The sequence below is a fragment of the Miniopterus natalensis genome, chromosome 1 (genome assembly GCF_054644295.1).
Source record: "Miniopterus natalensis isolate mMinNat1 chromosome 1, mMinNat1.hap1, whole genome shotgun sequence".
NCBI lineage: Eukaryota > Metazoa > Chordata > Mammalia > Chiroptera > Miniopteridae > Miniopterus > Miniopterus natalensis.
Genome location: NC_142081.1, coordinates 13,119,363 through 13,140,453, shown reverse-complemented (window position 1 = coordinate 13,140,453; position 21,091 = coordinate 13,119,363). Strand labels below are relative to the sequence as shown.

Genomic DNA, 21,091 nt, shown 5'->3' with positions numbered 1-21,091 from the left:
AAGTCTGTAATCATTTTGAATAATAATGGCAGCAGTGACAATGATAACCGATGGGTGATAAACCAAGACTAGATGGCCAAGTGGCCGCCTGTAAGAAGTCACCTTGTAAATCAGAGGCAGAGCAGAGGGAAGGATGCATTGGCCAGACGTCCAGACAGTCTCCATCTCTACCTGCCCCCCCTGCCCTCCCCCAGGTCAAGACAATAGACAGGGCAGAAGTGCTGGGAGGGGGGGCAAATGGGGGCTGGGAATGTAACAAACTAGTTTAAGGAACTTTTTTGTTATCTGACATATTCGCTTTGTGTGGCTCAATTCAGCAGTGTTCTTTTATAAAAAGAGTATGGCTTCAAATGATACAAATGCACAAAGTCAGGGCTCTCTTGCAGGGCAAAATCCTGCTGTCTTGTCACGGTAAATGGGGTAAATTGAGTCTGATTGACTTAGAGATGGCTGTCTCTCTCCTCAAACCCAGAGGGGCACTCAGAAACCTGGAAGCAGCTTGCAAACTTGGGAGGTTTCTGGGCAGCGGAAACACGTCCCTCCCAGTTGGAACCTCAGGCCTTCTGACCCTCCCCGGCGGCCCTGATAGACATCGAGCTCTTGAAAACGCTGAAGTTCCCCTTTGAGGTGACCGGTGTCTGCAGTGAATCTGTGGCCCTCTCCCTCCCTCCCCGGGCAGAAGGCCCTCCCAGCTGGCGCTGACAGACCTCAGGCTCCTCTCTTGGGCTGCCTTTGAAGTCAGGCAGAGCTACTCAGAGGCTGGGGGGAGAGGGGAGCTGGAGGCAGGGGCGGGGGGGGGGGGGGGGCTGAAACCCATGCCTCTCCATGGAGCTCCAGGTTTCTCTTTCTCCTTAAAAAAAAAAAAAATGTATGTTCACTTTTATTTCGAAACGCATGCCTTCTCTTGGCTACGGTAAGACAGAGAGGATTGGTCTGGGTTAAAGAACACCTCCGGAGCCAGCCTGTGTTGTAGAGTCGACTGTGACAGGCAGCTAGCTGCCAAAGCCATGAGTGCCAGGATTTGGAAATTGGACAGATACCCGTTTCATTTAGGCTTAGGGATCAGGGAGAGGAGAACGACTGAGAGGTGTCAGGACATTTATAAATGACTCCTGAGGCTCTCTCCTTCTTAGTACCTCCTCCCCAGCTACCTGGAGAAAATTTCCTCCCAGAGTCTCAACTTTCCTACCTGTAAAATGGGAATAAAACTCTCCACTGGTGGGGTTTTGAAGATGAAAAGGAGGCGCATTCTTAGGCACTTTACATAGTTTCAGGTTCATCTTAACTGCTTAATTGGAATCCTTTGTCATGATCAGGACTGTATTTATGGTCCAGCAAATTATCCTGAATGTGTATAGGGGTCTAGAGGGCAAAAATTGACAGGGTCCTCTTTAAAAAAACACACAACACTGGCATAATAATGAATACTCTTGTGAACATATAGACCGTAATCCAGACTAGGAAGGGGTGGCCATTCAATTCATAGGCTATTGTCTTTCCCAAAATACGTAGTTATCCAAAGAGAATGCCTGGGTCATGTGTAGTAGATTTGTCCTTGAAAGTTCACCAGCCTGGCTGGGGTTGTTTCAGTTTTGTTACTCAGGTTTGCATCTTGTCTTTCTGTTTTTAGTTGCTTGGATTTCTCCCAAAGCATTTGTGGCTAAAATTTCTTTTGGACTCGGAGCTGCCTTTATTTTACATAACCTTTGGATTGGAATCAATACAGTGTCAAGATGCCAGGCACATTCAGCCTAATAGCAGGTGGGTGTCTGCTGGCCAGTGCTTCTGATTTGCCTGACAGCAGCAAATTTAGGCCAGAATTAATGAGCCGTGGAAGGTGCTGTCTGTGTTGCAGGATTTTTGTAGCGTTTTCAGAAGTAATTTTGTTTTCTTCCTCTGATGGGATCAGGTCTGCTCAAGAAATAGGGGTTCAGAGATAGGCACACATACGTGTGTCTGGGAGTGTACACATTTATTATGATGCTGAGTCAATTCTTAGAAAATAATATTCAGACACGTACACACACACACAAATCTGGCTCCCGAACCTAAATAGAGTTTAGTTTAAGTTAGCAGTTTGTCTCAGTCTGTTTAATGTTCAAGGAGAGGAAAACACTCAAATGCTGAGTGAGCCGCTGAAGTTTTTGTTTCCACTTATTAGGACACGTTTCTGTTACGGGAAGGGCTAATTTCAGAAAGCAGCAGGTCAGCAGAAGGGGGCCACCTGGAGTGGCGGGTGAGGGGAATGGGCTAAAGCAGGCCCTCCTGCGTGCGTCTTGCTTCTGCTGCTTAGAGGACGTTTGACATTGAGAAAACCACCTGCCTTTCGACTTTCTTTTTCCTCTGGGTCTTTGCTTGACTATCAGAGAGTAAAAAAAGATTAATGCAAGTAAGGGCTCTGGTGCACATCACAGTCGTTCATTCCTTAAATAGCTGCTTTGTTGTTCCTTCGTAGAGATAGAAGGTCCTAGCCTGGTCCTGGCTTCTTCCACGTTGGTACCCTGACTGATCCTTTGCTTTTCGCCCTTTGTATCTTGCAACAGGCTTTCTCTTGTTTCAGCTTTTAGTTGCAAGAAACTCAGCTCTGGAACCCATGCCTTCTAATCCTTGACCACAAATGCCTTTTAAATTCCCCGCAACCTCCCACAGTGGGGTGATGTTAAACATCCTGATGTAGGTTTGGGCAGAGGATGAATGAAATGAAAATGAGGCTTATGCAGATCAGCCTGGCGCTCCTCTGAGCCGGCCTGGGGGCAGCAGCAGCCCAGGATTCTAGGCGAGCAGGCGGGGCCCTGAATGACAAGCCTGCGGCTCCCTGCGGCTCATGAGGGGATGCCACGCATCCCCAGGAAAGACCAGCCTCTGCGTTTAGTGGTCAAAGAAAGGAAAACAATAGTTCGACAGTACCAATGTGTCCTAGTTCAAATAGTTTAGAAAATTCTACCACGGCTCCCCTTGCAGCAAAATGGTGCTTGTTCCCTCCCCTTTGGTTCAAAGCCCTGGCCTCAGGGGCCTTTATAGTCAGGAGCACGGTCCTGTTCGCATTGGAGAGTGATCCCACGGTGAAGTCTTCCACGTTCTCCTGGAATAAAATATTAAATTCATCCTATGCAGGGGTGACATGACATAAATTGTATCAAGTTTGTTTTACACTCTCCACTATATTAAAATTTATAGAAATAGATTTTAAGTGATTTTATAATATTTTAATCAGAAAAAATATGTATGTTTATTTACAGGGGTTATGAGGGTGGGGCCTAAAAGTCTGTTTCTACATTTTACTTGAATGAAAAAGGGGTCTGATATTTGGGGCCATTTGGTAGTGCAGTTAGGGTGTGTGATAAGTGTGATTCTGTCCTTTCGTCTCATAGCCTGTGAAGAGACGAAGTCTTGGCTATGGACGGCAGCCAGACCTGTGGAGATGGGTGCAGTTTGGCACTGACTTGCGTGTTTCCTTGTTTGTGTTATGGCTTTCCTTCCATGGAGTTCATAGTTTACACTGGCTATTTTTTTCTTGGGGGTGTAAAGAAATGGGGAGCAGCGTTGGTCAGTCTGTTCGTGGAAAGAGCACAAGCTTCAGAGGAAGAAATAATCTTTTTTAAAAATATATTTTTATTGATTTCAGAGGGAGGAAAGGAGAGGGAAAGAGAGAGAGAAACATCAATGATGAGAGTCATTGATCAGCTGCCTCCTGCATGTGGCCTGACCAGGAATCGAACTGCGATCTCCTGGATCCTAGGTCGACGCTTAATGACTGAGCCATGCCTGGCTGGGCAAGAAATAATTTTAAATATTTATTTGATCTTATTTTTCTGAATTTGGTTTTTATGTCTCTAAATTGTAAGTAAGAATTATTTCTGGTATGTTCTCATGGAGTTTACTGAGAAGGTGTTTATAAGGAACAGTACCTCTAACAATGGAAGATAATATCAGCTACCATTCAGTATTCTGTGGGATATGCCAGGTTTAAGGTATCTCTTTAGGTCCTGCTCTTAAATATACAGGCTGAAAGGAAGGCAAAATAAATGGAGTTGGGATATCATTCTATTCAATAGCCAGTGGAGCATTATTTTGATATATATGCTACATGGCCTTGTGAGTCTGTGTGTGTGTGTGTGTGTGTGTGTGTGTGTGTGTGTGAGAGAGACAGAGAGAGAGAGAGAGAGAGAAAGGGGTAATCGTGGTTTGTTTTGATTTAGGAATCTCTTTGAAAGGGATAGAAAGCTTGAGTTGGGAACCTAAAGTTAAAAATTATTTGCCCAATAAGTCTTAGGGATATTTTTCAACCCCACTCACTGATTTTCATTTGTAGTTAGTGTTTGTTTGAAGCTGTATAGCAAAGTGGTTAAGAAGTCTAGAATCAGGTCAATCTGGGTTGAAATCTTGGCATTTATTGATCTTGGGTAAGTTACTTAACCTCTGTGGGCTCAGTTTCTTCATCAGCATAATGGGAGTAACTAGAGAATCAACAGCTTAATTCTACTGCTTGAATTAAATGAAGACATCTTAAGGTGTCTGGCACATAGTTAGGCCATAAATAAATCATAGCTGTTTCTATAATCCTTACTATGATATGTATAATGGGGAGAATAGTCCTATCTTATGCAGTCTTGGGGATTACATGAGATATTCATGCATAGATTTGTCTTGCAAAGAAAGTTCTCAGTAAAGTCTAGCTGTTTTTATTAGTAATGGGATGAAAGCATCTGATTTTGAGAGATATTAAGTAGTAGCTATGAAAAGGGGCATCATTTTAGAGGGTTTTGTGTATGTTAGATATATTATAGTTTTTTACTACATATTTCTATAATATTCTTCAGAAATTTTTTGGAATAAAAATTTTCACATTGTTTCATTACACAACATTGGAGATTAAAGCTAAGCTTCTTCCCCCGCTTCCCTCTCCCTGCCCTTATCTGAAATAGAAAGCCATCTGAAAGAGAAGAACCTGGAGAAAATTCCCACATGAGGAATGAAATTGTCCTTGTGAAGGGTTTGGGCCCTAGGAACTGTGAGCAGAAAATGATTGAAAGGCAACCTCTCTAAGATGCTGAACATTAATGGGAGGGATCAACCCTGACGGTTAGACAATTGCCCCCAGTACTGTCAGTAGTAAATACTGAAGGCACATTTATATATTTAAGATAATTAATTTTAAATCATTTTATTTTTTATGCTATGTCATACCACTTAAAGAAGCAGAGGTAATGAGAAAGAATATATCCATTTTGTTAAAGCAGAAACTAAGACAACACTTGTAACCCAACCAGAATGCATGCTGCTGGTAAGCTGCAGTGGGCAGAGTTCCCCAGTTGTGGCCACCAAGGAGTTAATCCATTGAGCAACTGATGGGCGCTCTGTCCCACAAACAGAATTCAAATGTGGGTGACGGCCCTGAATTTTAAGAGCAGAACACTCCTGTTTTGGCAACAGTTATTTGAAGCCCCAGATATGCCCAGAATCAGACAGTAGATGCCAAGGGGAGAAGCTCCAAGCTCATCCTTGTCAGGATAAGTCAAGAGCAGACATCTGGCCCGCTTTCCAGTAGTTCTTAACGGCACTGCACAAGGAAGAAAGCAAGTGTAACTCACTCTTTAGGATATGAGTGCTGCTTGTTGATTGTGATGCTCTGGTAGCACAGCCACCTCCTGAAAATCAGGCACAAAGGAGAGAAAATGGGCCTTTCTTAAGCTAATCAGAACCTGGCAAAGATGATATGGATGTGGTAAGAACAGGTGGTGATTGGCACCAGTTTTTTGTTATTGATTGGCTCCTGTGGTGCATCAGACTGTCTTTATCCCTGCAAGAGAATTTATTTATTTATTCCTCAGGGAACATGGGCTCCCCCTTCTCTCACCTGGGAGCCTGCCATCTCAGGAAGGCTCCATAATTAAACCGCTCTATTGTCTTAACTTCTCTACTTAAGCCCCGGCGAACTAGGCCCTCCGTAGCCACTTGCTTCATGAAGTGTAAGAGCTGGTTAATATTTGCACAGAAAGAGGAAATGTCTTTTATGAATGAAATGTGCGCATCCCATGCCACAGAGTATTGACTCAGGACATTTCACTGAGTTCCTTGTTTAAATAATTAGCAGAAGAAATTACATGGAAAAAAACCCCACAACGTACTGAAATGTATACATGAGAAAAAGATGGGAGCTAATGAAAGCGCCCAAGGCCTGTTCCATGATGTCTTAATTCTGCGCTTGGCTAAAGCAGTAGACATTGAGTGCCTACGCAGTCTCGCAAGTTCTTAGACGTTTCTGCAGCTCTTCCCCCCTTCCTGCCTTTCAGGATGTGACAATATGCCCTCCAGAGCCCCAGAGGACAGACGTCCTCTCTGGGCTCCCGTGCCCGCTCCTCCGCTCACACAGCAGTCCTGCCGCGGCCCCGCAGAGAATTACTTACTGTGCAGGAGCCGGCCGCCCCTGCAGATGCCCCCAACACAGGGTTCCAAGTGGTGCTGAAAGCTGCTTTATGAGCCTTGCGGAGGCCCTGTGCATGTCTGCAGCTGCACGTTTGTGAGAATACTGGTGGGTTCAGGCAGCTCTGGCCCCACCTTAGTCAGGCCCTCTGTGTGGGAGCCAGAGGAGGCTTTTGTAACCCTGCTTACTTTGCATGGCAAATGGGGCAGCATCCAAAAAGCATGGAAAGGGGTGGGCATGCGGGGGGAGCATGGCAGAGGCAATGAATAGAGATAGGAGAGGACCGAGGAAAGGCATGGGAAAGGGAAATTCAACTTAGAGCCAGGACCGGCTGTGTGACCTTGAACTCTGCTTTGCTTATTTGCAAACTGGGGGTCCCAAGAGCTCTAGACGGGGTGGAGATCAGATGAAGGGAGATGATGCTGGTCAAGTAATCTGTCATCAGCAGTTAATAAGCGTCTCCAGTCACTAAGCCTTTTGAAGCCACCGCTCCTTGGGTTTGACCGAACTGAGTTATCTGCCCCCTGAGTGAAAAGAGCAAGATCGTTTGCTCAAATGTTTTATTTTTCTTACTAATCGTTTTTACATTTGGTTTATCCAACACTGTCATTTCTCAGGGAAGTATTTATGTTATCAGTATGCTCACGTTGCCTCCCCCACTCAAAGGAGGGTCAATAATGTTGTTACAGTGAGAAACCAGAAGTTATCTCCTAAATACTAAAAGTTAAAAACACAAACCTTTTTATATCTGATCACAAATGTAAGTCAAGCTGATTGTAGACAATTTGGAAAGTCCAAAGTTACAGAGTAAAATAACCAGCAATTATAATCTCAGTACACAGAAAGAATCGTTGTATATGTGTATGAATGCATGTTATATATGCATGAGAGTTAATATGGCATGCATTTATATTACTTATTATTTAGGGTTCTGGATTCTGCTTCAGTTTTTCCAGATTGAGGATGGATGGATTTTATTTTCTTCACGTTTAGATATATCTAAATCACAAGAGATTCAACAATTCCATCTAGTCCTGGAACCTTCCAGAAAGCCTAGGTAAAGACCCGGGAAACCAAAAAGGAGTGATGCGGTTTCCTTTTACCTCCCCCCCACCCCCGCAACTTTTTGGAAGGATCATTGACAAATGTAATTGTATATACATTTTTTTTTTAATGTTCTTCAGAACCAAGGCTTCAGGTTTGCTGAAGGTCAGTGATAAAGAGCAAACATTGCTGCATAATGTACCTCCTTGGCATTGGTTGACATGCCACACACACGTACATGTATAACATATACAGATACTATATGTGTTATATATACATATACACGTATATGTGATTTATTTCATTCTTTTCATAGGAGAGGAAAATACAGCTCAGAGTGGTTAAGGACTTGCCCACAAGTCCCACAGCCAGTAAGCAGTGGAGCCAGGCTCCCATCCCAGGGGCTGTAGAGCTTGTGCCTGTGTCTACCCGGCTTCTGAGCTTGTGCCTGTATCTACCCGGCTTCTGCGATAACAGTGCTGGGGTAAGAAATGCTGCTCAGCCAACAGGCAAAAACGCCCCGCTCTGCAAGATGAGCGCTTCCTAGACATCCGCTGTACAACCTTCTGCCCACAGTGACAGCACTGTACCCTTAAAATGTGCTGAGAGTAGATCTTAAGGATTCTTACCCCTCTAAGGTAAAAATTTTAAAAAAGAAGAAATAAATAATGTCCCATATTGATGTTTCGTAATCCTGATAAAACTCACCTCTAGTTATGCGTCAGTGTCTTTCCTAGTTTAGGAATTAAAAGGATGGTGTTTGTTATATATGTCTCAAAGTCAAAAGGAAAAGATAAAACAGGGTCTTTATTTAATACTATTTTAAAACAGTTGAAGGTAGAACCAGTTCACGCAAATTGTCACGACCAGGATTGTACAATGGGGCCTTGATATTTCTCAGGCACAGGAAAGGGGTTTGCATCTGAAAGGTCAACACAGGCAGGCAAGCTAGTTCTCCTGGAGTTTAGGGAAGTCAATGAAATTCCCAGGGAGCATGTGAAATTAAAATAGTAGAGATTAAAAAAAAAATTGGAGTCGGCTTTGCCTTGCAGATCAGTATTCTCTGGTTTGGCCATAGGGAAATCGATACCATTTTATATAACACTATCTTGGTTACATGTCATAACTTCCATCAAATGAGGAAGCTCACTTTTACTCCGTTTTCAAAAGGATATTTTTAAAAAAGAACTTACCACATTTACATTCTTTCTGCGTTTCAGGAAATGGGCAAAAGTAGATTTTAGCCTTGAAACTGCTTTGTCATCAGTTTGTAGCTGGCTAAAGGGAAGCAAAAAAAAAAAAAGCAGGGCTCATCTCGGGCACCCTAATTGGCACCGACAGCAGACACCAGTGTGCCAGCAGTTCCCAGGCGTTCCCGGGGAGAGCGACTTCTGCCCGCCCAGGCTCCCGGCCTGTTCCCCTGCTCGCGGAATGTGTGCTCTTGTGGCTTCTGGCCTGTCACCGCCCCAAGCAGGAAAACATCTTCCTAGGTCGCCTGAGCTGGAGCCCGCGCTTCAAGTTCTAACTGTTTCAGCAAATCAAAGGACCCGAGTGTGGAATCTTTCCTTTCTCTTAAGTGAACACTCTGCTGCTACTCTGACCCTACCACACACTCCGCACAGATGCGGCCTGTCTCCTTAGATGTGGTCGTCACAGTTGACAGTTCAAAAGAGCGAAATCCAAACCCTTAAGACTTGAAATAAAAGCTCATCCTTGCACTGAGAGCTCGTATTTCAAAGATGATATTAAAATGATAATAATTTTTAACAGCCCTTTTTAGCATACATTTCTCCCTTTTAAACTCTACCCACAAAACTGTATTATCTTCGTCGCCCTACCGAGATCTCTGGCGCTCTCCCAGGATGAATGATGATGCAGTGTTCTGGAAGATTCCTTTTATTGTAGCTGCTGCTTTTTCTTCCCTTTTTTTTTTTTTAAACTGGTGGTGATAAGATTAGATGAAATATTCTAGAATGAACCAAATGTGACTCTTCAAATACTGAGTTTTATTTTTTTAATACTATTGTCAATATAAAATGAGTGATTATTCTTGGGGTGTCTTATATTTTCCTTTTCTTTCTTCATCTATTTGTTCAGTGAAAGACATGGCCGTTATGAATAGTAAAAATAAGAAAAATAAGTGGAACTCAATGAGCATTCCAGGAACTAGGTAAAATGCTTTGGTTAAATCATCTCTTGCAGAACCCTCACCCAGCCTTCAAGGAAGGTACTAGCTGCATTATTCTTAATATTACACAGAACAGGAGACTTGGGCTTCCAGATGTTCAATGAGTCCTTCAGTGTCATATCGCTGGTCTGCGGTCCCTCCCCGCAGCACTGCCAGCAGCTTGAACTCAGTAGCTCTTGGTTATGCAGAGCTGTGCTGTGCCTTGTAGGAGATTGAGCAACACTCATGGTCTCTGCCCACTAAATGCACCCCTGCCCAGTGATGCACCCCTGGTTATGAGAAAAATGTCTCCAGCGTTGCCACATGTCCCCTAGGGGAGGAAGCACAATCTTCCCTGTTGAGGACCATTGCATTAGTTATGGGGCACAGCTTGTCTGAGATGAATTCCCTTCTTCTTAACTCTTGTGTGATAGCATCTCTCTTGTTCACAGAGTACACAGCTACAGCTGTCACCTCTTCTTTTCTCTCTCCCTCTCTCTTGAACAGAGAGCTTTAGCCCTTCACAAGCAAACACTAACGTCAGCTTGTTCATCTCAAAGATGAGCTAAGTGCGTTAAGAAATACTTTCCTATTCTCTTTGTGGGTGTAGTCAGTAGTCAGCTAAAAGTGGCATAGAGGTCTCCACACTGTGAAGGTGACACATAGCAATGCATGGCTGAGGAACCAGACAGGAAGCATTTTTGAAATTGCTCATCTCTCTTCCAGTGCTGAGTATGTGCTTGTGCTGCACAGTCATGTGTTCACTGAGACAGAGGGCTCATCCCTGTTTCCTCTGAGTTGCGAGTGGCCTTGAGCAGGTCTCTGAATCATCTGTATTACTTCTCTTTTCTTTTTGACAAACTGAGAACCATCTTTCTATCTTAAGGCTTCTTACCTTTGACTCTGGAGAGTGGCAAAACACTTTGAAAGGAATTCTAAGACATTCCATTTATTGAAAAGTAAATATAATTTTTGAAAAAAAGCATTATATGTTGGAATTAATTTTTGAGATGAAATAGATCAGCATTCCATTGGTCAGTCATTAATATACAAAATATTGTAACAAGAAAGTCAAGAGGGAGCACACGAGTCTTCCACAGCCATCCTCAGGTTGGTTTTGGTTTTCTCAGTGGTATATAGTTTCTCAGCCTTTCTAGTCACTGAGCAGTTGGAGAAATACAAAACCATTTTGGAAAAAGAGTGAAAGCACACATCAGTGGTGTCTTGATGTGGGTGTCCTCCATTCATTTCACGGCAGCTGAGGACACATCTTGCCCTCTCTCAGTCTGTGCGTTTGAAGTGCATTGTCTTGTGGGAATCCATTCTCCAGGTTAGAAAGTCTGCAGTGGGAAAGAGCTTGGACTTTGAAGGTCTTGAAGAGGCACAGGCAGGGAACAGACTGCAGTCCTGCCCCTTGCTTGGGGAAGTCATGGAGCAGGTTCTGATTAAACACTTGAAATATAACTTAGGAGAATACTTAGGTGATCAGAAGAAATCCCATCACCTCAGGCCTGCAAAATAGCCATCCAATTTTTATTTTATTTTTGCCAATTAGTACAAAAAATAGTTTGCTGAGGCATAAAACAAATCCTTATATATCTACTTTAGGCGGCAACTAAATGGTTCTTCTTAATTACTTTTTCGTTATTGAGTGACAGGAGCACATGGCTACCTAATTAATAAATGAGTTGGGATTTTGTCTGCTGAATATACAGCATTTTTATTGCTTAATAAATATTTTGTGAGCTAAGCATTGACTCTTATGGGTGTGAGGAATAAAGGGGCATATGCTTACACGGAATGTATATAACTTTAATTTGCATTTATCTTAATTGTTTTAAATACATATAACAGTTAGGAAATGAATGACTCACTACACTAAATTTAAATAACAAAGTAAAATACAAGTTGATTTCTGAAGAGTCACATTCATATTTCTTTCACCCTTCCTGAGATGGGTCATTAAAATAGATGTGACAAGAAGAGAACAGAAATCTTTTATAAGATTAATAAAAAGCAGTGACAGGATAAAGAAGGCTTTTATGTTTCTTAATGCTAATCAGTATAGTCGGTGATGGTGGAAGACAGAGTAGACAAGGAAGGAAATGACTAGAGAAGGAAAGGGGTCGCTCCTCCTTTTGTCTGCTCTTTAGATCCCAACCACCACATCCCGGGGTTTCTCTCCCAAACTGGTGGCAACTGGGACCCCCAGTAAATGGAGACTTTCCCCCCCTTCTTTACCAGGTGAGAGAACTGGCACACCCTTTTCCCTTTGACCATAGAAGTGTCTCAACTCTGAGAATAAATAGGGTCTGGGGTCTGGTGTGTGCAAAGAAGTGTTGGCATTACTTGTTCAGTCAAAAACTAACATCAGTTCTGCACCCCTGCATGCAGGGTGCCGGACAGGGTGCTGTGGGGGACCCAGAGTGAAAAACACCTACATCGGCAGATTCGTGAGAACAGGCCTTTCTTTGTAGTCAATCCATAACATTTGCAAATTACATAAATATTTTGCATAATATTTTTTCAGTCAGTGGATGCGAAATACTCGAAATGCCTTGTCATCCACTAGACACTGAATCTCAGTTTGCATCTGGATTACGTTTTCTTGTCCTCCTATGCTAAATCATTGCCCCTGAGGTATACTCTGATTCTGTAAGAACATTCAAGTTAACTTCAGAAGAAAGGTGAGAAGGGATATTTACTGGGTATCTGTTTAAGATCTCTAACTTTTCCTTTCTTTGGGCGTGGCTTTCAAATGGTTAACTGACGAGTTTTTAAACTTATAAAATTTCTGAATTTTACTGTGATGCCTGAGTAGTTTCACTCTGTGTTGCTTTTAAAATTCCATGAAATTAACAGCTGCCTCTTCCTCATGATATTTAAATTTGTTTTTCTACTTCATCTCCTGTTTCCATGGCCAGTAGGTTAATTTAAGGCTTGTCATACCTTTCATGATTTCTCTTTAAATACTCCTGAAACCCTGTTGATTTGATATGATTGAAAACGTGCTGAGACAAAAATCAGTGAGTTGCTGGTAGGATTTAAAATATGTCATGTACTTTTTGGGACTGAAACCAAGGGGTATTGTTGGGTATTTATAGTCTACCTGGGAACCAATTAATAAAATTTTATAGATCCTGCACTCTCTACATCATTGCCAACCCAAACAATTCATTTTGGTTTTATAGCATTGTTTACATAGCTCTTAGTTTCCTGTGTTTTTTTCCCTCTCGAATTGTCATAATTACACACTTGGCTTTGAGCATTAAAGGTAGTCAGCATCTGATTTTTAAAAATAATGTTTTTAGAATTCTTAGTCACTTTACATTCAGGTCCCAAGTATCTCTTATTAATGTGCTTCCAAATTTATCTAAAAACAATATTATTTAATATCAAGTATATTATTATTTAAATAATATTAAACAAGTAATTAAACTTTTGACAGTGAATGGCCACAAATATATTTTTTTTACCTGAAATAATTTAAGCTAAATTTTATATTTTCAACAGTAATGAGATTTTAACTCTACTCAGATTGTGGTCTTCTGAATATTTTCATGAACTGACTTTAGATTTAAGGTCCCCAATCTAGTTTTTCTAGAAAAATTCAAATTGCAGTTAGTAGACCTGGGTAACTCAGCAGTCACGTGAAAAATAGATTAGGCTCTGTCCTGACATGACCAAGATGAGCATCTTCCCGTGGTTGAGAATGTGAAGCATGGGCTGGTGGGAGGAGACACATGGGACTGCGTGTTCTGCCCCAAACACCAGCCCCACTGTCTGTCGCCCATCAGCATGGCTTCCTTCCTTTGCATCCCCAGGGCTTTTCTGCAGATAAGAATCAATTTTAAAATAATTTATCTTGATTAGAGAGGGTCTCCTAATATCACTGAGCCCTTAAAATGGGAAAATGTTGACTTCTGACTTAGAATAAGAATAGGCCCAGGAGAGGTGTCTGGGGAAAGGAAAGGACAGATGGAACAATCCATCTGACTCAAGGAGGAGACAGCAAAGGTATCGAAGAAATTCCACAGATGCAAGAGGCAGGGGCTTGACCCTAAGGAAAGTTACAAGTCCATAAAAGGAAGCGGCACTGTAGCAGGAGATTGGAAATGCAGGTCCCGATGGAGTGACTGGAGATGGTGCCAGGATTCGTGCTCAGGTCCTATCTGTACGTCACATTTGCCCTCAGTGAAGGGAATTGCATGATCCTACATTCAAGAGCTGATGTTTATAAGCTGTGTGAATTCCAGGAAATTATTTTACTTCTCTTAAATCTAGATTTTTAAAAGAGGTCTGAAAGATGGGTTAGTCATAACGGATCTACCCATGTTTTGTGAGGATCAGTGATAAGATATAAACAAATGCCTGACAAGGTGCTTGGCACTGAGAACGCGCTCAGTTACTGGAAGGCACACATTTTGAACGTACATTTACGTGTGTTTATTATGTATGTGTATATGCACATAGCCATGAGAAATCATGATTCCTTTCCAAAGATAGGGAGGAACCTTTGAAGTCTATATGAAAAGAGCTTAGGAATTAATGTCTTGCTTTTATCCAAGGTATAAGTGTCTACCATGTTCAAAGGGCATCAATTTTCTCTGAAGTCCCAGTATAGAAGAGCCTGGAAGTAAAACCCGTAGCTATTTCTATAGAGGGATAAGTTCTCGATATCAAATAACAGGCCCGGTGGGAAAACCAGGCCATTTCTGGTTGACTGTATTCCCCTCTTTCACAGATATATTTTTGTGGTGCCATGAAGAAGGTTTAGAAAGGTTCAGTTAACTAGCAAGAGGTGAGCACGTTCCTGGCTTGGTTTGTCGCTCAGAGTCAACCTCCATGAGTCCCCTGGGGTGGGGTGGGAGGGCTTTGAGATTTCTGCAGTTGGGATCAGGCTGTTTTACTTCCATCTTCAGACAGGATTGTGGCTGCATCTCTCGGGAAATGACAGGTCATTTTTTGACTGTTCAGGAAGAGCTTTTTTAAAATAGTGGTGTCCAACAAATCAACGGCCTCCTTCCCTGCACAGGGCAGGAGACCGCATCTCACCCGGGGGCCAGGAAACAGGCTCCTCTGAATCTTACAGTTGTTTGTTTTCAAACGTTATCTTCTCCTGCAGATCTGGAGAATGACATAGAGCCTGTCCTCCTGGGTTTAGGTGGCGCTGATTAAATAGCCACCAGCCCTTGTCGTCACAAGAAACTTAAAATGAATCAAGCTTTTCTGTGAATGTTAAAACAGTTGGACACGCACTTTTTAATGCAGCTTTTTTCTTTTTTTTTGAAACGCTCCAGCACCTTTGTTTATTTGTCACACCTATGCCTTGTAAACCATGAACTAGATTACAGATTAGACACAAGCATAAGAAGGGGTTTTTTGTTTGTTTGTTTTTTAAGTAATTCTTTTTTTTTTTGTGACTCTTTTTTAATGTGTAAAAGGGACTTTAAGGTGAGAATTTATTTTCTGGATTTGTCCAATGTGCAAGAAGAGAAAAGAATTTCAGATTTAGAAATTATAACATAACTGAACCCATCATCTTTTGAAGAACTTTTTCTTTTCTTTTAACATTTTCACTGTTAAAACTCTTTCTGCCTATCACCATGGCACAGGGAGAATCTGGGTGTTTCATAGGTGAGCATTCACCGTGTTACTGCACAGATCAGAACATGCTAACTGTGCCTTGTTATGTGGTGTGTTGACTTGACTTTCGATTGATTTTCAGCACACTTTCCACAGTGTCCTCAATGCAGAGCTGAGAGGTTGCATGTGGCTTTAACAATTGGACTCTAAGAAAGCAAGAAAACATTTAAAAATGACAGAGTTTCATGATAGTGAAAGTCAAGGTGAAACCAGAGCGTTTGAATGACAGAAACTGTTTTCTATCTCTCTTTTATTTTTAGCTATGCACTTATTACATTTTATTGTGTTGATAGGAAAAAACAAAGAGGCAAGTCAATTTGCTATAGAAATTTGGATCAAATTAAATATGACATAACGCTCTGCTCAAAAGGTATGACTAGTTTGGCGCTTTTTAACTCAAAGCATCCTTTCAAGCAGAATTTAATATGAAAAGTCAATTAAAATATAATAAGGAAAAATGAAGTTCAAGGAGCTGGAAAATGAGCGAAACTATGTCAAGGCATGAAAGAAAGATGAAGAAAAATATGAGCTATTTAAGCATGAACGACATTTCTATATATTACTTAGTACCTAGTCTCTTACTAACTGGGATAAGCATGTGAGTAAATGAGCTGAGCCATTAGGGGATACTGGACTTGTCGGCAGGGAAAGACATCATGGACATGCCATTATGAGTTTGCTTTTTTATTTACTCGATTTTGCTGGCTGCCATTCCCAGCTAAATGACAAAATTCTATAAGGTTTTTCCTTAAGTTGCACTATTTTCATAGTTAAAAGCTTAATACCAGAAGTAACAAAATGCAGTTGACTTTAAGGCATTTAGAGGGTGTGACTCTGGCCAGTGTGGCTCGATTGGTTGGGAGTCATCTGTGCACCGAAAGGTTGCCGGTTTGATTCCCGGTGGTCAGGGCACATGCCCGGGTTGGGGGATGGATCCCCCCTAAGGGGCGTGCAGGAGGTGGCTGATCTCGATGTGTCACTCTCACATCAGTGTTTCTCTCTCTCCCCTCTCCCTTCCTCTCTCAAAAACACAATAGAAATATATTTTTAAAAAGGCATTTAGAGGGTGTAAAGAGCTTGTGAGAAGTCTGGTCTATTCACAGAAAAACCACGCTTCTCTCCACTCCAGTCATTTCCGCTTCTGCAGAAATCTAAAGGTGTCAGTGAATTTACAGTAAGCTGTGTGGCTTAAAATTATATACTGACTGACAGGATGTTACCGCTGGGCGGGACGGCAGGGATGGTATGTTCTGTTGGCATTTTTTTTACACGAGCAAAATCGACTTATTTACAGTCATAAACATCATTTTCTGCAGTTGGGAAATCAACTCTTGATTCCCTCAGTTTTAAACTTTCTTTAGTGGCTTGTCTATACTAGTCACTATTTCACTTCAGCTGTTTCATTCAAAACTTAATCTAGTTACTTAATATAAACACAGCACAAGTCTGATGATGAAAATAATGATTACCATTTATTGAGCACTTACCTCCATTCAGACCATTTATAAGTAAAGGCTTTGCATATGTGCCCTCATTTAATCTTTATTACCATGGGGTAAGGAATTTTTGGATTGAAGAAGTTAAATGATTTGCTTAATATTTGCCCACATTTCATTAATGGCAGAGAAAATGTTTGGACACGCAAGTCTATGACTACATCTATTCATCTTAGAATTAAACAGTTTTTTTAATTGAGTAAAGGCATTCTACTGGCATTCTACACTTCCTTAGATTTTCATGTGATTTTAGGTGGCAATTCATACATGATATTTATGAGAAACTAGATACGAGAATCAGACTCAGGAAACCAAGTCTTCTCTGTCATCATCATTAACACTTTATGTCCATTCTCTTCATCGTAGAGCTTAACTTCTGATGGTGACATTCAAATGCTCTGAATTCTTCAAATCTTAAAGGTACTTCTCAGTTGGACCCAGTGGGTGGCACTCCATTTCTGGAACTCATGGGGCTTTCAAGCTGCAAGAAACCTTAGGCATTATAGAAATGCTCAAGCCCAGAGAAATGAAACGACTTTCCCCAAGGCCACACATCTGTTTAGTGACAAAACTTAAAGACCCAGGTCTCTGGAATCCGTGGTTTTACTTCTTTCTGCTATTCAGATAAGCTCTCTTTAAAAAGTAGTGTTGAGTGATAGATTTAGTCATATACAATGTATTTTATGCAGCTATGCTTTAAGATGAAATAAGGGAAGTGGGGTTTTTTGGTTTGTTTAAATTCAGATGACAAATGCAAACAGCTTTTGACCCCATGAAGCACACTTGAGACCCAATGAGATAAAAATATTTTCCAGTGTCGGAGATGGCTGCTATCTCCTTAAACCGTTCTCAAGAATAATCTTAATGACTTCCATTGAGTTGGTGGCTACCATGGATACAATGTACTGCTATTCTCGATTTTTGAAGTAACCTATAAGGTAAGTGTTCTTATCTTACTCACCAGGAGAAAACCTTGACTCAGTGAAGTTAAATGACTTCAGTGTCATCCAGCTGCTCATTAGAACACTCAGGAATTGAACACTGGTTTCTCTTCACTACAAAGCTTACGTATTTCCCTCTGTACCACGTTGGACTAACAAAATTAAAGGTAAAGAATTAAAGCTGAAGAATTACTGAGTAGGTCTAACAATAAAATTATCTCCTTCTTATGTTGTTCCTTAGACGTTTGATCATGTGTCATCCTTTCTTTCATCGGTGAGTTAACAAATGTATGCGTATTTTACAAATGAAGAGACCAGGACACAGAAGGATTAAGCAACTTCCTCAAGGCCACGTAGCTAGGAAGTGGTAAATCTGGGATTTAAATCCAAGATCCCTGTAAAAAGATAGGCTGCATCCAGCAATAGAAAAGTTGAAATGGCATTATCCTCACAGGCAGTAGAAACGAAGTTTTGAGTCAGGCAGTGCACTGATACTGTCAGGATGTTTCCTGCAAGGAGTTGACGGCGGTTAGGAAAGAGCCTCCAGACAATGAGGTATGAGGCAAGTGCAAGTCTAGCTCATTTATGGGGGAAGCAGTAAATATTTGAAAAGGGAGTTTTCAAGAAAGAATTGTCGTCACTATTGACTCATTTGGATGGTAGGGTAGGAGCACATAGGAGGACAGGTGACCTCTTTACTGTGGGTAACAGAGGGGATGTCAGTGCCATCGGTCAAAATGGAGAAGTCAGAAGAAGGGCCTGAGAGATTTGGTTTCAAGTTCCAGGTGGTTATATGGCTGTTAATGTCCATGCATATGGAAATATAGGACTGAATTTCTGATGAGATGCTGGAACTGGGCTGGAGATTTAGGATCCAGCTTTGTAAGATTAAACAGTAGCATTTCATCATATATTGAAGAGGAGGTGTATAAGGCTAGACCTATGAAGACTGTCCACATTTAGGGGTTGGGAAGAAAACAGATGCTATCAGAAGAGAAAGGGAGCCTGGAAGGATATCAGAGAAACTGGTGGAGGGGAGAGTTCAGGGAAAGGAACAGTGGTCAGGAGTATCAACCCTTGCAGAGAAGTAAACATGGGGAAGACTGAAAGAAACCACTGGATTTTGGATTTTGAAGTCATATTGTGGACTTTTTAGGGAGGAGTTATGAAATATTTCAGGATAGTATAAAATGGATTATAACGAGCCAGAGGGTAAGAAAAACAGATAATTTACATGAGTGCAATGAGAAAGGTGGAGTGGGAGCTTGGTGGACTTCATAGTTTTTGAAATAGTGAAGACCTGATCATCTTTGTCATCAGGGAAGACCTAGTTTCAGGTCAAGTCTTTGACTTATATGCATGCTGCCACCTGATCTATTCCAGGTGCTTAGCAGATGTTTGTTGAATGACTGATGTAGTCTTTTATCAGTCCAGAGAGATTGATATTACCTTCATTCTATATATTAAAAAATGGAATCAAATAAACAAGTGGGAGCCATGTCCTATAGAAGGCAGGAGGGTAAGGAGGAGTTGGAATGAAGAACACAAGGTTAACTTCACAAAGGAGTGGGTTCAGCTGATGGCCAGGCAGGGGCTAAGGCTCAGGAAGGCAGTGAAGTTGCAGAGATAGAAGCTAACGTGCTGAAGGGGGTACAGGGTGAGATTGAAGGGAAGCAAAGCGTGGAAGAGACCAACTGCTAGAACGTGGTCTGAGGCAGGCAGTGAAGGCGCAGCCCAGACCCACCAGGGCCCAGCTGAACTCTCCATGGACTCGTAGACCATTGTTGAGCCATTGTATCGACATTGCTTACAATCCCCTTTGAACTTCCAATGACACCACGTGATCCTAATAAGGAAGTCTTGGAGCACAGCCAGGCTGCCCGGCTAAAATTCTGCCCAACCTCACGACTTCCCCACAGAGACTACAGGCCTCTGGATAATAGAAGACAGCAGGCTGCCCTCGTAGCCGGTGAATGGCAAGCTGCCGGGAATCGATGGCCTGGGCAGAAAAGCCCTAAAGACCTCACCCCAAAGGAAGGAGCACAACCCTGTTGGGCTTAAATCCCAGCTCTGCTACCCGCTACCTAGATAAGCTCGAACAAGTCTGTGGAACAGCCTGAGCCTCAATTTGTCACTTTTGAAATGGGACCAATGACAGGACTTGCCTTATAGAGATGTATGGGTGAGTACTTTGTAAATTCTATGTGAATATTATCATTATTATTGGTAAAGCCACAGGGATATGGATTGCTGAGAAACAGTAGTGGGAGCAATGGATAGCCCTGTATCTGGCGTTCAGTACTCAGAAATGGAAGATTTAACCTTGAGTCCACTATGGAATGTGTTGAATACCAGGTGGTTGCTCCTGGAGGTCGGGTAGAAGAGTGCATTGTCTGTGACAAACATCGCTTGTTGGTTGATGTGGAGGAAAGGTTCTTTTCACAATGACACTTTTAAAAAAGCCTATCTAAAATTTGTTATTCAATACTTATTTACAGTAAAAGGTAATAAAATGTATTATGTGGATGTAAATGTATTTGCATATATATAATATATGCACACAAATGCATATAAAATTTATATGTATGTTACATGAAAATATCTATATAACTACCTTATTTTCTTTGCTCACTCCTAACAAAACTGTCTTTTCCAGTGATGATACATTGATTCCAATTTCTTAGTGTAAGCTTCTTGCTAAAACAACCTGTCTGTGCTCCGATTTGGAGCTACCGTTGCGGAATTATTCCTGGTACGCTCCTGGCTCCTTTCCCTACTCAGCTTCTGCGTTGGAAGGCTAGATGGCACTTCTGATTTCATGAAAGCACCCTGAAGCTCAGGGAACAAATTGGAGAAATCAGGATTGGCGACATTCTGCTCTTTCTTTGTCTTTGGTCAAAGCCAAGTTAGAGTTTCCAGGGTGAGATTAGCTTCAGGGACTCTACCTTCCATACAACTATGATTAGGTAAAACTTCCAATAATTATGAAGTGAGAAATGGGAAGGGTAGGCATAATTTTGCTATTGGAACCTTTTGTTTATACCAATGACCAATTTGCCTGGTAGCAGAATGGATCTGACAGTTTATTAGGAACCAAGCTGCTAGACTGTCATAAATGGATGGTGTATCCTTTGATGCATGTGAGCACTGTGTGGGGTCACTTCATTCCTGTATAGAATAAAATTAATAATCATTTGGAAGATATATTACAGAGAAAATCCCCCCTAAACCCAGATTAATGATCATCTCTGTTCTCTGGATTATTTGGGAGGTTTAGGAAAGTCTTGAGGTGATTTTCTTCTTTACAGTGACACTTTCCTTTCAAGCCTTTCAGATCTTCCCAAATATTCCCTCTCTCTTCTGCCTGAATATA

At 41.7% G+C, this 21,091-nt stretch overlaps 1 protein-coding gene across 6 annotated transcripts in view; it reads left to right on the top strand.

Moving 5' to 3' along the window:
- The window catches only part of FLRT2 (fibronectin leucine rich transmembrane protein 2), an 89,065-nt gene that overhangs the window by 44,377 nt on the left and 23,597 nt on the right, over positions 1-21,091 (top strand). Inside the window, exon 1 of one of the 6 annotated variants that reach the window (XM_087818736.1) lies at positions 1,519-1,761. The exons of 4 other annotated variants lie outside the window; for them this stretch is intronic. The gene's annotated coding sequence lies outside the window, so the exon portion shown is untranslated. Of the gene's footprint in view, positions 1-1,518; positions 1,762-19,402; positions 19,901-21,091 lie in introns of those variants that run through there. One more of the 6 variants, XM_016212918.2, reaches the window with a different exon arrangement.